Source organism: Bubalus kerabau, unplaced genomic scaffold (genome assembly GCF_029407905.1).
Source record: "Bubalus kerabau isolate K-KA32 ecotype Philippines breed swamp buffalo unplaced genomic scaffold, PCC_UOA_SB_1v2 scaffold_50, whole genome shotgun sequence".
NCBI classification, from domain to species: domain Eukaryota; kingdom Metazoa; phylum Chordata; class Mammalia; order Artiodactyla; family Bovidae; genus Bubalus; species Bubalus kerabau.
In genome coordinates, this window is record NW_026577904.1 from 2,046,241 (window position 1) to 2,060,272 (window position 14,032).

At 44.3% G+C, this 14,032-nt stretch overlaps 1 long non-coding RNA gene and 1 pseudogene across 1 annotated transcript; one reads left to right on the forward strand and one right to left on the reverse strand.

Annotated features, from left to right (window-relative positions):
* Positions 1-281: 281 nt before the first annotated feature.
* Positions 282-6,440, reverse strand: LOC129640867 (mitotic spindle assembly checkpoint protein MAD2A-like; annotated as a pseudogene).
* Positions 6,441-6,546: 106 nt separating this feature from the next.
* LOC129640869 (uncharacterized) lies at positions 6,547-13,443 on the forward strand. The gene is made up of 4 exons (XR_008709007.1): positions 6,547-6,678; positions 10,443-10,474; positions 11,596-11,730; positions 12,936-13,443. It is a non-coding gene; the product is annotated as an uncharacterized LOC129640869 (long non-coding RNA).
* Positions 13,444-14,032: the final 589 nt, after the last annotated feature.

The following is a 14,032-nucleotide window of genomic DNA, read 5'->3' on the forward strand; positions in this document are numbered from 1 at the left end:
TCAGGAAATATCGGATAAGGTCGAAAAGCAAGACAGTTATGGCTAGCCTTAAAAATATACATAAAAAATTAAGATAATGAACGGGATTACATTAAGACATTCAAGAATGAATACTGTGGAATACTTTCATTCCTTTCCTTTTCAGAATTTCCAAATTTCTAGAATGCATATAACACTACTTCTGCTTTATAATGGGTTTTTCATTTTTATTATGTAATATTAATAATTAAGAAAAAATTTAATAAAGGGCTAATTCTTAAAAGAGTAGCTTAGTCTTTTCTCTGACAAATTTTAAGTCAATGTGACGTTGTAGAATACTTATAAGAAACTTCCAACGGTGGCAGAAATGTTACTGTAGCTGTGATCTGTCTGATCACTGAACGGATTTCATCTTGGATAGCTTTCTGAGACTTTTCTCTGGGTGCACTATTGAAGAAACCAAATCAATTTAAGTGTTAACAAATTATTTAAAACACTGTTAAGACTGATTAAATGTTTCCAAGATCAAATAATTAATACATTAAAATGGATTTTTTTTTTTTTGTAAGTTATAAGTATATCATTAGGGCCTATATCTCACAAGAGGCATATGCATTTTTATTATTTCATTTATCATTCCAGTCATTTTCTAGAGGTGGTCTTAAAATCAGGTTATTTGGTATCAGATAATCAGAAAACTGGCCAAGTGCTTCAAGTTAGGAAAACTACAGCACCTTTCAAAAAATGAAAATAATATCTAAAATATTTTGTTGGTGCATTTTTCGTAATGCTTAATTCCCTACTGCCTCAAATAAGATATTACATTAAATACCAAATTATTTTTATAAGCTAAACATTTCCTAAAATAAACCAAAGCCTTCAGAAGCAAACTACATTTCATTATGAAAAATGATTCTGAATTTACCAGTAAGCAAGCCTAGGACTATGCTAGACATGATCATATAAGCATTTCCCATTCAGGTGGGCTGGAAACTTTTTTATGAAGTGTCTTAGAAAATTTGGGGCATTCAATGAAATACAATAGAGCTGAATCTTAGGCTTGGGGAATCTAGGATAACCCCTGATGGTTAAAAGTACCTTTAAACAATTCACTAAACGGGCCACCAGGTACATACTACCATAAACACTGAAGGGTGAAATTCACCAATTTACTCTATAGGCAATTATGTTAAAAGTTCACTGTCTTATATAAGACAGTGAACTATCCTTTGCCACAGGAGACTAAGGATCAAATTAAACGTCCTAGCAATGGCACCCCACTCCAGTACTCTTGCCTGGGAAATCCCATGGATGGAGGAGCCTGGTAGGCTACAGTCCATGGGGTCACTAAGAGTCGGACACGACTGAGCGACTTCACTTTCACTTTTCCCTTTCATGCATTGGAGAAGGAAATGGCAACCCACTCCAGTGTTCTTGCCTGGAGAATCCCGGGGACGGGGGAGCCTGTTGGGCTGCCGTCTATGGGGTCGCACAGAGTCGGACACGACTGACGCGATGCCGCCGCAGCAGCAGCAGCAGCAGCAGCAGCAGCCATTAAAAAGAATACATTTGAATCAGTTCTAACGAGGTGGATGAAACTGGAGCCTATTATACAGAGTGAAGTAAGCCAGGAAAACACCAATACAGTATACTAACGCATATATATGGAATTAGGAAGATGGTAACGATTACCCTGTATGCGAGACAGCAAGAGAGACACAGGTGTATAGAACAGTCTTTTGGACTCTGCGGGAGAGGGAGAGGGTGGGATGATTTGGGAGAATGGCATTGAAACATGTATAATATCATATAAGAAACGAATCGCCAGTCTAGGTTCGATGCAGGATACAGGATGCTTGGGGCTGGTGCACTGGGATGACCCAGAGGGATGGTACGGGGAGGGCGGTGGGAGGGGGGTTCAGGATGGGGAACATGTGTGCACCCATGGCGGATTCATGTTGATGTATGGCAAAACCAATACAATATTGTAAAGTAATTAGCCTCCAATTAAAATAAATAAATTTATATTAAAAAAAATAAACATCCTAGAAAAAAATCGTACTTTATATGAAACTTGTTCAATAGAATTAGAACTCATTTGGTAAAGAAAATAAATTTTAAAACATACGAAAATGGAAGTAGTTCCTACTTACCTGTCATCTTTTGCATCTTTTGAACTCAATATCAAACTGCCATCTTTCAAGGACCTCTCCACCTTCAACATTTGAGATGACTACCACCAGTTTCTGAACTGAACACTTGTATAACCATTCTGCAACACACAAAACAAGGCATCTCTTTTAGTTTACTGCATTACAAAGCAACTCTCCTCTCACGACCAACTTCCTATCCTCAGCAAATTTCTCCCACTGCTATTTTGGTTCTCCTCCAAATTGTGCAGAAAATTTGCCCCATCAATGGCCTAGCTCCCAATTTCAAACTCTCAGTATTTGTGCCAGGTATAGCACTGGGTGCTAAGACAGTGAACATGAGGTACTTCCATCCTAATCCAAGGGAAGGGTGAAGGAGATGTCATTACTCTAACAGCAACAATAAATGTGCAATTGTAACTGCTGTAACTGCTGTGATGGTGCAGTTTCCTAGGACATAATAGCGGTTACCTATGATGGTGCAACACATACTACAATTAAAGCACAGAATAGGAAATTCTGACTGAGGGGGTTTGAGTTTTGTTCTAAGAGACAACAATATACATATGCAAAACAGGGAAGAGGGTATAGGTTTTAAAACACGAAATGATGGGTTTATGTTGGTGGTGTGAGGTCTTAGTTGAGGCACGTGGGCTCTCCCTGCTAAAGCTATAGGTCTTGGACTCAAAACAGATCACTGGATCAGAGGACTGAAAGGAGGCCAATACAACTGCAATTTAAGAAAGGGAGGATGAACAAGGCTGGTCTGACAAGAATAATGGGCCACACCACACAAGGTCATGAGCGCCAAATTAAAGATGTTACACTCTAAGAACTAAGGAGGTCATTACTGTGTTTGAAGCAGAGTATGATGTGACTCAAGTTGTATTTGAAAACTATCCTTCTGGATGTGATGGAGAAAGTAAACTGGAAGTAAACAGGGGATCTAGGGCACTAATTCATGAATAACTCAAGCAAGAGCGAATCAAGACTTAGAGAAAGATATACTGGTAGAGATGGAGCAGTAGACAGATTCAGGACATTTCATGGTTAAAACTGTTAAGATTTATTGGATTACTTCAGGGTAAGGAAGAGGAATGAATCAGGGATAGCTCCCAAGTTTCTGATTTATATCAGTAATCGGATGGTTGATCCAGTCACCAAGAGGAAAGAGAACTGAAATGGAGATGATCCTAAATTCGGTTTTTAATACACCGAGTGTGAAGTGGTCTAGTATATAGCTGCATAAAGACATTAAGGGAGTCACTCAATATATGAGCCAAGAGTTAGGAGAGGCTTTGGTTAGATATTGGTTCATGAGTCAGATACAAAGTTGTTACTAGAATTATGTATGTACATGTTAGGAGGTCAACTAGAGAGAGATTACTGTTAAGAGGGCCTCAGACTGAGCCCTCAATCTTCGAAACTGAGAATACTTTATTCAGGAATCGGCAGGTTGTTTTGTTTTTTTTTTTTAAGAGATAGAAAATATTTTAGAAATATTGAAGGCCTATGGGTCACCTACGTAGCATAGTCTTCTTTAAAATGTAATATTCTTAGCTTGCAAGCAGTACAAAATCAGCCACTTGCTGGATCTGGCCTGTTGGCCTCGCTCACTCCTGGCATATATGAACAACTTTTACCAGCTTACCTGTGAGAAAGAGATTGAGTGGTCATTTGAAGATATGGGGAAGTTGGTGATTTTTTTCTCTCTTAAAAATGGAAATGAAACCAATGGGAATAATCCAAAAGGAAACAAAGAAATTGACAACATAAGAGAGAGGAAATAGGGTAAAGTTCCTAAGGCTAGAGAAGTGGAATTTAAAAGACTGAATACTTTGCCTGTAAAGCATTTCCTCCCTTTTAACTACAAGGGAGAAATTAAGTAGGAAAGTGTAGATACATCTGACAAGAAATGTTATTGGTCTCAAAGGACACAAACCAAAACCCAGTAACTTAGGCAAGGCTGGCTTGCTACTTCTTCAGATTAAGATGAAGACATACATCCATAGTTGCCTAGAGGTTCCATAGCAAACAATCTGAGTACAGCCGTAGGAATGACTATGGGTGGCTTAGCTCTGAAGTTAATGAAAACGCAATGATGTAATCTGAAAATGAAGCTAGTTGAAACAACAAAAGTGATTCATGAATTTTAAAGTGAAAAAAAAAAAAAAATGCGGCTGTAGTATTTTTAGAACTAGTATTTTGGAAGATCTAATGAGCAGAAAGGGAGAAACAATTTACAACACAGAGAAATTAGAAATGAGAATCCTAAGTGGAGAGAAATAGGAAAAAGAAACAAGTAGAAATTCTAGAAATAAAAGGAATAGATGGAGCATACTAATCCAACAATACTGCAACTTCTTGAGCTAAAAGAAGAAAATGAGTGTGCAGACAGAAAAGGCTTACTGACTCACAGGCATGATTAAAAAAAAAAAGACAAATGGAAACAGGTGAAAAATAAGAAAATGCCAATGAGTGCTGTTATTTAGTAGTTCCTTCTTTTTCAAGTTTAGTTCCCTAAGTTGAATCTGATTTTAGTTCCTTCATCTTAATATATATAATGATGGCTTTAGACTCCAAGCAGCTACCAAAAATAAATGCAGTGGATTTTTCTCAGATAATGAATGCCATCATAATTACATAAAATTCCAATGTGTTCTATCATCCCTGAAGGAGTTGATGGAGATTGTTTTGTTAAGCCATATCAGATTCCGAACCTTCAAATATTCAGCCTACTCAAAAGTGGAGGAAGGGTAGGAATTCTTTCAATTTGTATGTTATTTGCTTCCCTCCCAAACTGTATCGGAGATGGTAGTGCGGTTTACACTACCCTGTACAGAGCTGAAAAATGACGGCCAAGAAGCTAGAAAATGTGGATCGTAGGTGTGCTGGTATCCAACTCTTTACAACCCAATGGACTGTAACCCACCCGGCTCCTCTGTCCATGGGATTATCCCGACAAGAATACTGGAGTCAGTTGGCATTTCCTCTTCAAGGGGATCTTCCAGACTCAGGATGGAACCTGGGTTTTCTGTGTCTCCTCCATTGGCAGGTGGATTCTTTACCACTGAGTCACCTGGGAAGCCCCGAGGATCTTAATAACATTAAGGCCTGCAAAACTCAAAACTGTGTCCAACCATAAAATATCTTTTAGTTGATCCACCACATTATTTAGGTATTTTATGAGCTCAGGATCAGTAGTTACAAGCAAGGTGAGTCCATATTTCTGCACCCGAGTAAAGGTTTCCGATGGATATATGCCACGCTGATATAAAATACTGTTGATGCCAAATGCTGAAAACATAAGAAATATTAAAGTCATCGTCACGTTGTAAGTTCAGGGGAAATAAAGCATATGTAGATGGGGCTATGGTTTCATTAATACTGTAAAGTTATAAATGTCTAAACACGTGTATGTGTTTTGCTGAAAGCCGAGTGGGTACAAAGTGGCATTAAAAAAAATCCTTAAAATCTTGCGTCTAAGTGATAGCTGCATTTATGTGGCAACAGAAGAAAAATGCCAAACTGCACTAATCTACCAGTGCCAAATTTCATGTCATTGTAAAACAAGTCCAGATGCCTCTTTTATGATTCGAGGGTGTCAAAACAGGCAACTGACAGACGGGTACCAAGCCCGGGCAGGCCTCTCCCCGTCTCTCTTTCCTCCTCTTATCCTCACCAGTCTTGCCAGGTTCTGTCAGCAGGTACACCTGGCCGAGCTCAGAACAGCTCTTCCCGAGGTCTAGCCCGTCACGGTCCACCCCCGAGGCCCCTCGCCGTTGGGGGCGGGGGGTGTGGGAGGAGCTCTGCATTGGAAAGAAACGCTCCCGCAAAGGGGCTCCCCGCAAGGCGGGCCCCTGCAGCGCCCGGGCCGCCTCCTCCGCCGGCAGCAACACGAGCGGAGGCGGCGCCCGCCGCCCCACTTCCTGAGCCCTCCTGCGGGCACCGGAGGCCGCGGTACAAGGGCCGGGATTCGGGGCCGCTCCGGCCGAGCCGCGGGCCTGCGGGTGGCCTGCGCTCGGCTCTCCCCGCCCTCCGCCCCGCGCGAGGAGGACTTACAGCAGAACTCGGCCACGATCTCGGCGCTCCCGCGCAAGGTGATGCCTTGCTCCCGGGAGAGTTGCAGCGCCATGGCCAGGCCCACGGATGACGGTACGCGTTTCCACCCAGCAGACAGCGACGCCAGGGGCTTCGGGAGCAGTTCCCCGCCACTCGTTTCAAAAGGAACGACGCGGGACGCCCTCGCGCCCTTTGCGCAGGCGCGGAGCGCGTCTAGCCCCCGCCCCCTCCCGTCGTGCCCTTTGCGCAGGCGCGAAGAGCCTCTAGACCCCGCCTGTCGCGCCCTTTGCGCAGGCGCGAAATGCCTCTAGACCCCCCCGCCCTGCGCGGCGGTGTCCGGCCGGTTCTCTAAGCCCCTGCCGGAAGCGGCGGTTCGCGCAGGCGCAGTGGGGAGGCGTGGCGGCGCCGTTCCCGGGCGGTGACACCTGGCCGGGTTCCTGCTGTAGTTGTGGGCTGGCTGGCGGGCTGGCGGCTAGAGGGGAAGACGGTAGGTCCAGGTTTTAGTGGCCGCTCTCTGGGTCTGCGGACAGAGCGACCTAGGAGCACAATTCCCGAGTTTGGGAGATTCTTTGAAAGTTTTATGAACTGTCCGCCACCCTGAGTGGCCCCAGTGATCCTTAGTCAGCGGTCGGAATTTGCTAGGTGCTCTGGGAGTTTGCTTCCCCAGTGGCTCAGACGGTGAGGACTCTGCAATGCCGGAGACCTGCAATGCACGATCCCTAGGTTGGGAGGATTCCCTGGAGAAGGGAATGGCAAAGCACTTCAGGATTCTTCCCCGGGGAATTTCATGGGCAGAGGAGCCTGGCAGGCTGCAGCCGATGGGGTCACAGAGTCGGACGCGACTGAGCGCCTAACACTTTCAGTTTCAAAGCAGCTGCGTGCCGCAGACAAGGTTTTAGAGATATTACTGTGCCGGCGTGGTGTTTTCCTGAGAAATTGGGCTAGGGATGAAAGGGACGAACGGAATCCCTTTTTCTTTCCCTCGTCCTGGCTCAGCTCGAGTCTACCCCCGACCCCGCTGCTAGGCGGAGCCTGGGGGCAGCAAAAATCTGCGTCTGATAGTCCAGCCTCTACTCTGTGTACCCCACCACCCCTAGACAGATGGTCAGGGAATAAAGTTCTCTTACCAAAAAGGCTCGTCAACACTGAAGAGCTTCTCAGGGAATTTTGACTCAAATCCAGTGGCTTTGAATGTTTCTATGAGAAGTATTAAGCAGATGTTGTTTAGTCGCTAAGTGGTGTCTGCCTCTTTTGCGACCTCATGGACTTGTAGCCTGCCAGGCTCTTGTGTCCATGGGCCTCTCCCCGCAATAATGCTGGAGTAGGTTTCCATTTCCTCCTCCAGGGGGTCTTCCCCCACCCAGGAATCCAACCGGCTTCTCCTGCATTGGCAGGCGGATTCTTGACCACTGAGCCACCAGGGAAACCCAATTAAGCAGATAGTGCACTACTACTGTCATGTCAGTTGTGAAGCAATTGTATTCCTACAGCAGGTGGAGAAATTATTTGTGAAATGAAGTCTGAGAAACCTGCCCAGATGTAGTTATTTAATTATATGAGAAAGTGCCTGAGTGTATTAGTTTTCTATTGATGTGTAACAAATTAGTGTGTGACACATTAGTGATTTAAAAACAAAAACAGCAACACCCATTTATTATCTCAGTCCTTAGATCGAGAGTCTGGGCATGGCATGGCTGGGTGCTCTATGTAGCCTGGTAAGTTTGAAGTAAAGGCACCTGGCTGCATGAGAGATCTCACCTGAACTTCTTTGTTCTTAAATTGAGGTCCTCATTGGGTTGCTAGCTGTTGGCCAGAGGCCAGTCTTGAGCCCTTGTCACACTTCCACTCTCTCTCTTTCCAAGGAGGTCCTTTTTAACAGCTCATATAATTAAGTCAGACGCAGGCGGGTGATTTCCTCTTTGTTAAACCTAATCTTCAAACTACCACAAAATTGCACTCATCTCACACGCTAATAAAGTAATGCTCAAAATTCTCCAAGCCAGGCTTCAGCAATACATGAACCGTGAACTTCCAGATGTTCAAGTTGGGTTTAGAAAAGGCAGAGGAACCAGAGATCAAATTGCCAACATCCGCTGGATCATGGAAAAAGCAAGAGAGTTCCAGAAAAACATCTATTTCTGCTTTATTGACTATGCCAAAGCCTTTGACTGTGTGGCTCACAATAAACTGTGGAAAATTCTTCAAGAGATGGGAATCCCAGACCACCTGACCTGCCTCTTGCGAAACCTGTATACAGGTCAGGAAGCAACAGTTAGAACTGGACGTGGAACAACAGACTGGTTCCAAATAGGAAAAGGAGTACATCAAGGCTGTATATTGTCACCCTGCTTATTTAACTTACATGCAGAGTACATCATGAGAAACGCTGGGCTGGAAGAAGCACAAGCTGGAATCAAGATTGCCGGGAGAAATATCAATAACCTCAGATATGCAGATGACACCACCCTTAAGGCAGAAAGTGAAGAGGATCTAAAAAGCCTCTTGATGAAAGTGAAAGAGGAGAGTGAAAAAGTTGGCTTAAAACTCAACATTCAGAAAACGAAGATCATGGCATCTGGTCCCATCACTTCATGGGAAATAGACGGGGAAACAGTGAAAACAGTGTCAGACTTTATTTTGGGGGAGCTCCAAAATCACCGAAGATGGTGAGTGCAGCCATGAAATTAAAAGACGTTTACTCCTTGGAAGGAAAGTTATGACCAACCTAGATAGCATGTTGAAAAGCAGAGACATTACTTTGCTAACAAAGGTTCATCTAGTCAAGGCTATGGTTTTTCCAGTAGTCATGTATGGATGTGAGAGTTGGACTGTGAAGAAAGCTGAGCGCTGAAGAATTGATGCTTTTGAACTAGGGTGTTGGAGAAGACTCTTGAGAGTCCCTTGGACTGCAAGGAGATCAGCCCTGGGATTTCTTTGGAAGGAATGATGCTAAAGCTGAAACTCCAGTACTTTGGCCACCTCATGCGAAGAGTTGACTCATTGGAAAAGACTCTGATGCTGGGAGGGATTAGCGGGAGGAGGAGAAGGGGACGACAGAGGATGAGATGGCTGGATGGCATCACCGACTCGATGGACATGAGTTTGAGTGAACTCCGGGAGTTGGTGATGGACAGGGAGGCCTGGCATGCTGCGATTCATGGGGTCGCAAAGAGTTGGACACGACTGAGGGACTGAACTGAACTGAATCTTCAAAATGATTTTGCCTCATAAATACATGTCTGGCCACACTCAAGGGGAGGGATTATATAGGATATGTTCCCTAGAGACCACAAATTTGGGGGGCCATCTTAGAACTCTGCCTATACGCAGTGTTATATATCAGAATTGAATCAGTTTGAAGAGTGAAACAGGTATATAGGTAATAAGCTGACTTGATCCAGTAATACTTTCCTTACATCTTTTAGTCTCTGTGGTACAAGTGTGTTTGTGTGTCTTTAAATCACCTCCTTTTCATTTCTGCCACCAGGATTTTGGGTTAGAGCCATGCTGGTAGAGCGTGATGCCCACCTTTCTCCGTGTAGAAATTGTCTCTCTTTCTAAGGAGCTTACAGCTTAGCACTTCAGGAAAGACATCCTTCAGTTTCACAATACTATAGTTTGTAAATTTTTTGAAGATACAAGTAATCATTAGTATCAATATAATTTGGGAATTCTAGAAGGCTGGTGAAATATATGAGGTTTCCATCTATAGAGGAAGTATTTGTTAGTACTTTCTTTGTGTTCTTAAGAACTTAAGTTCATGTGACTTAAGAACTTGAAATATGCTGGTTTGAATTGAGATATGCTACAAGAATAAGGTACCAGATTTTGAAGTCTTAGTATGAGAAACAAAAATATATATATATATATATATACATGTAACAAATGTATATGTGTGTGTGTGTGTGTGTGTGTGTGTGTATATATATATATATATTTAGTTAGGTGTTCAGTCGTGTCCAACTCTTTGGGGCCCATGGACTGTAGCCCACCAGACTCCTCAGTCCATGGGATTTTCCGGGCAAGAATACTAGAGTGAGTTACCATTTCTTTCTCCAGGCAATCTTCCCGACCCAGGGATCCTATCTGGGTCTCCCACATTGCAGGCTGGCTATTTACCTTCTGAGCCACCAGGGAAGCCCTGTAAAGTATATTGATATGTCTTTAATTGATTACTTATTGCAATGATACTATATGTGCATTGGGTTAAATAAAACATTAAAATAATTTCACTTTTTTTTTTCTTTTTAGGCTTTTAACCTATCAGAACATTTTACAATAACGTATGTAACTTGCATTCTATGTATACTGGATAGTGCTGGTCTTTTTTATGGAATCTAAGAGATAACTTGTTTTAACCAGAATCCCAAATGATTCTGATGCAAGTTCTTAAATCACTCTTTGAAAAGCAGTAAACTGTGATGGTGATTTTAGTAATGCCAGCCTAGGAGCTTGAATTCTTGGACAAAGTGGATGCCAGAGCTTAAATAAGAAGATGTACATCAGAGCAAGCTGTTTTGAAAAAAGAATTGAGTTTTGATGACTGATGTGGAGGAAGAATGAAATGGTAGTACAGAATCCAAGGTGGCAAGCATGTAGTATATTCTGGTATTGGTCAAAGCTGCTTAACTCTGGGCCTGTTCTGTTTCTTGTTTATCACGATACCACGTGATTCTAGAAGCTCTGGTGGAACTCCTTTCACATTAACTTTTGGGTGCTTGGTTTGATGTTGACTCCATCTTATCTAAAGCATACACTCTTATCCTTACAAAAAGTTTTTTAAAAACTTGTTTTCAGTTACTTGAGTTGACTTTTATTCACAATTTGGTGACATCTTTCTAATGTGTTTTGAAGGTTTTTTGGACAGGGAGAAGTATAAATTAAGATTTATTTCTGAAGAAAATTCAAGCAGACTGCATAACCTAGCAATTAGAATTAATAAAAGATAAATATGAAAATATATGTCATAAACAGGCCTGTATTCCATATTAGGATGCTAAAATCAGAAATACTTATGCAAATTTCTAAAGCTAGAGTCAAATGGAATTTTAGAGAGAAAGTGACAATAACTTAGCGGGACAAGCTTAGAGATGAAGAAAATGAGGTCCAGAGTAATTATATAGTCTGTTCAGTATCTGGTTTTTGTGGTTCAGCCTCTCAGTTGTGTCTGACTCTTTGCAACGCCATGGACTGCATCATGCTAGGCTTCCTGTCTATTAACCCAGTATCTGTTTAGTAGAAACTTGAGTAATAGAATCTAGGGTTCCTGATTTAGTTTCTTTTAAAAGTATTTGAAGATACTCTGGAAGATGCTTGTTTTTAAAATATTAACTGCTTTTAGACTAAGCATGTTCAGTAACCTTAGGTTGTTGAGTTGTTGCTAAGTTGTGTCCAACTCTTGCAGCCCCACGGGCTGTAGCCCTCCAGGCTCCTCTGTCCATGGGATTTCCCAAGCAAGAATACTAGAGTGGGTTGCCATTTCCTTCACCAGCGGATCTTCCCCACCCAGGGATCGAACCCACGTCTCCGGCATTGGCAGGTGGGTTCTTTAGCACTGAGCCACTGAGGAAATCCTGTGAACTTTCAGTAGCCTCACAGCTGTCAGTGTGTTAGTGAAGTCGCTCAGTCCTGTCCGACTCTTTGCGACCCCATCGACTACACAGTCCATGGAATTCCCCAGGCCAGAATACTGGGGTGGGTAGCCTTTCCCTTCTCCAGGGAATCTAGAACACGAGCTTCTTGTTAAACACACACACACACACACACACAACTTAGCTGTAAAGTTAGTGTCGGCAATAAGAGTTTACCACAACCGTGTGAATCACACGGTGTTTAGCAGGTTGGCATTTTTATGTCCAACCTCTCATTCTTAAAATTTTAAGTCTCCAGTTAACGCTATCAAATATAAGCCCAAACTGGAATATTGTTTCTAGAAAAAATTATGGCTACACACAAGACTCAGATTATATTCTTCACACTGACAACTTTCAGCACTTTATAATTCCTAAAGCTGAGGGCCTGCACTATTCTTGAATATCTTCACTTTCGTTTTCCAACTTCTACTCAACATAAACTCTTCTCTCAAGATTAGATATACACACACACACATCACAGAATGTGTTCAACCTACTCTCAACATCAATTGTAATATAAAAACTCCAGATGATCTAAATTTTACACTAAGTAGTGTAATTTTGAGAATTGAGATTTTAATCCTATGCTACTTCGGAGGAAAAAAAAAATGGGAAAAGAAATGTAACTTAATTCATTTATTAGGAAAAAAATATTACTCTTCAAGTTTTGGCAGGTTCCCAAAGTGAAGTGTTCTTATGTATGAGTTAAAAGCTACCGCCAAACACGCCCAAGTTTGTGTTTTTAAAGGGAGAGGAGAGAAAACAAAGAAAAGGACATCAACGCTGATTTTTAAATAAATACTTTCGTTCGTTCTTAATAATATGCCTAAGGCACATCTCTAAAGAACATCCCCCCACACACTTAAAAGATCAGCCCAGTTCTCCTGTCCAGTCTCTTCTGCGCTGTAATTCATTAAGGGTGGAAGTGTGCAAACGGTGAAAGGAATCCGGGGACAGACAGCCTCGGAGGAGGCGACCTCTAGAAACTGTCGGCCTCCAGCAATGGATCATTCCAGGCCTAGAAGGTCTTGGTGCTCACCCCAAACGCGCAGAAAAGTGCCCTTCGGAAAGAAACCACTTTTATTCAGGGTTTATCCTCTGGTCACTCCAGATTAAATACTGTGATAGAAGACGAAAGCGACGGAGAAGAGGATTTTAAAAGGAAGGCGGAGTAATTAAACAGAAGAGATAAGGTTTGTCCCGAAACCTTCGCCTCTGTTAAAAACCCCCAAAGTCATCAAACCGATAGCAACCCTGAACGTTCGCTGGGAGAAACGGGAGTTAAAAAGACTCAGTTAACTAAGATTTCAAAAATATTACATCTGCAGGAATGTAAAGGAAGACAAAAATGTCAAAGAACGCATTTTCAATAAAGCATCTCCCAGCCAGTGTGACCCGGGTGCCACCACCCAGCACAGCACCCGGCCCCACCGCGCCCCCCGGGAAAACTGGGAAAGACTGGGGCAGTGCTGAAGGAAGTACCTTGTTTTGTCTCCAAAAGGCAACATAGCAAACGAGGGGAGTTGGAGGTGCACACCAGGCGGCCTCGGCGGACCCTGGACTGCAGGAGGCGTCGGGGGCGACGACTCGCCCAGGTGAGGCGGGTCGCTCGAAGCCGGCTTCCCTACGGTCCCCGCCGTCGCGCCGCCGCCGTCGCGCCGCCGCCCGCTCGCCCCGCGCCGCGCCGCACCGCGCCGCCCCCTGGCGGGGAGCGCCAGGCCGGACCGCGGCGGTGCGCCGGAGGGTGGGAGTCCGGCGGCCAGCCCCGGCCGGCTCCTCCACCATCACCGCCCCGAGCGTGCCTCCCTCCCGCCCGAGGCGGCCAGCGCCGGCTGCCCGAAGGCCGCTGCCCCGAGCCGGCGACGGCGAAGTCCGGGCCCCTTCTCCAAAGGAGTGCGCCTGGGAGTCAGCACCCGTCCGCGCGCAGCAGCCTCGCCCTCGCTGCGGCTTCGCATCAACTCTCCGGCTTCCGGGCACCCTCCCGCCTCCCACTCTTCGTTCCACCCTCCTAGCCCCTCGGCTTCAGCCTGGATGCCTCTCCAATTCTCCCGCGGGCGCTTCCCACGCGCGCCTCGACTGTCCGCTGCGCAGCCTCCTCCCCAAGCACAGGCTCCCTTCTCCCCACCCTCCGCAGCAGCCGCCCCGGCGCTTGGCTCCGGACCAGGAAGACTGGCCTCCGGGGTCGCCTCGGGCCGCGCGGGACCTGCC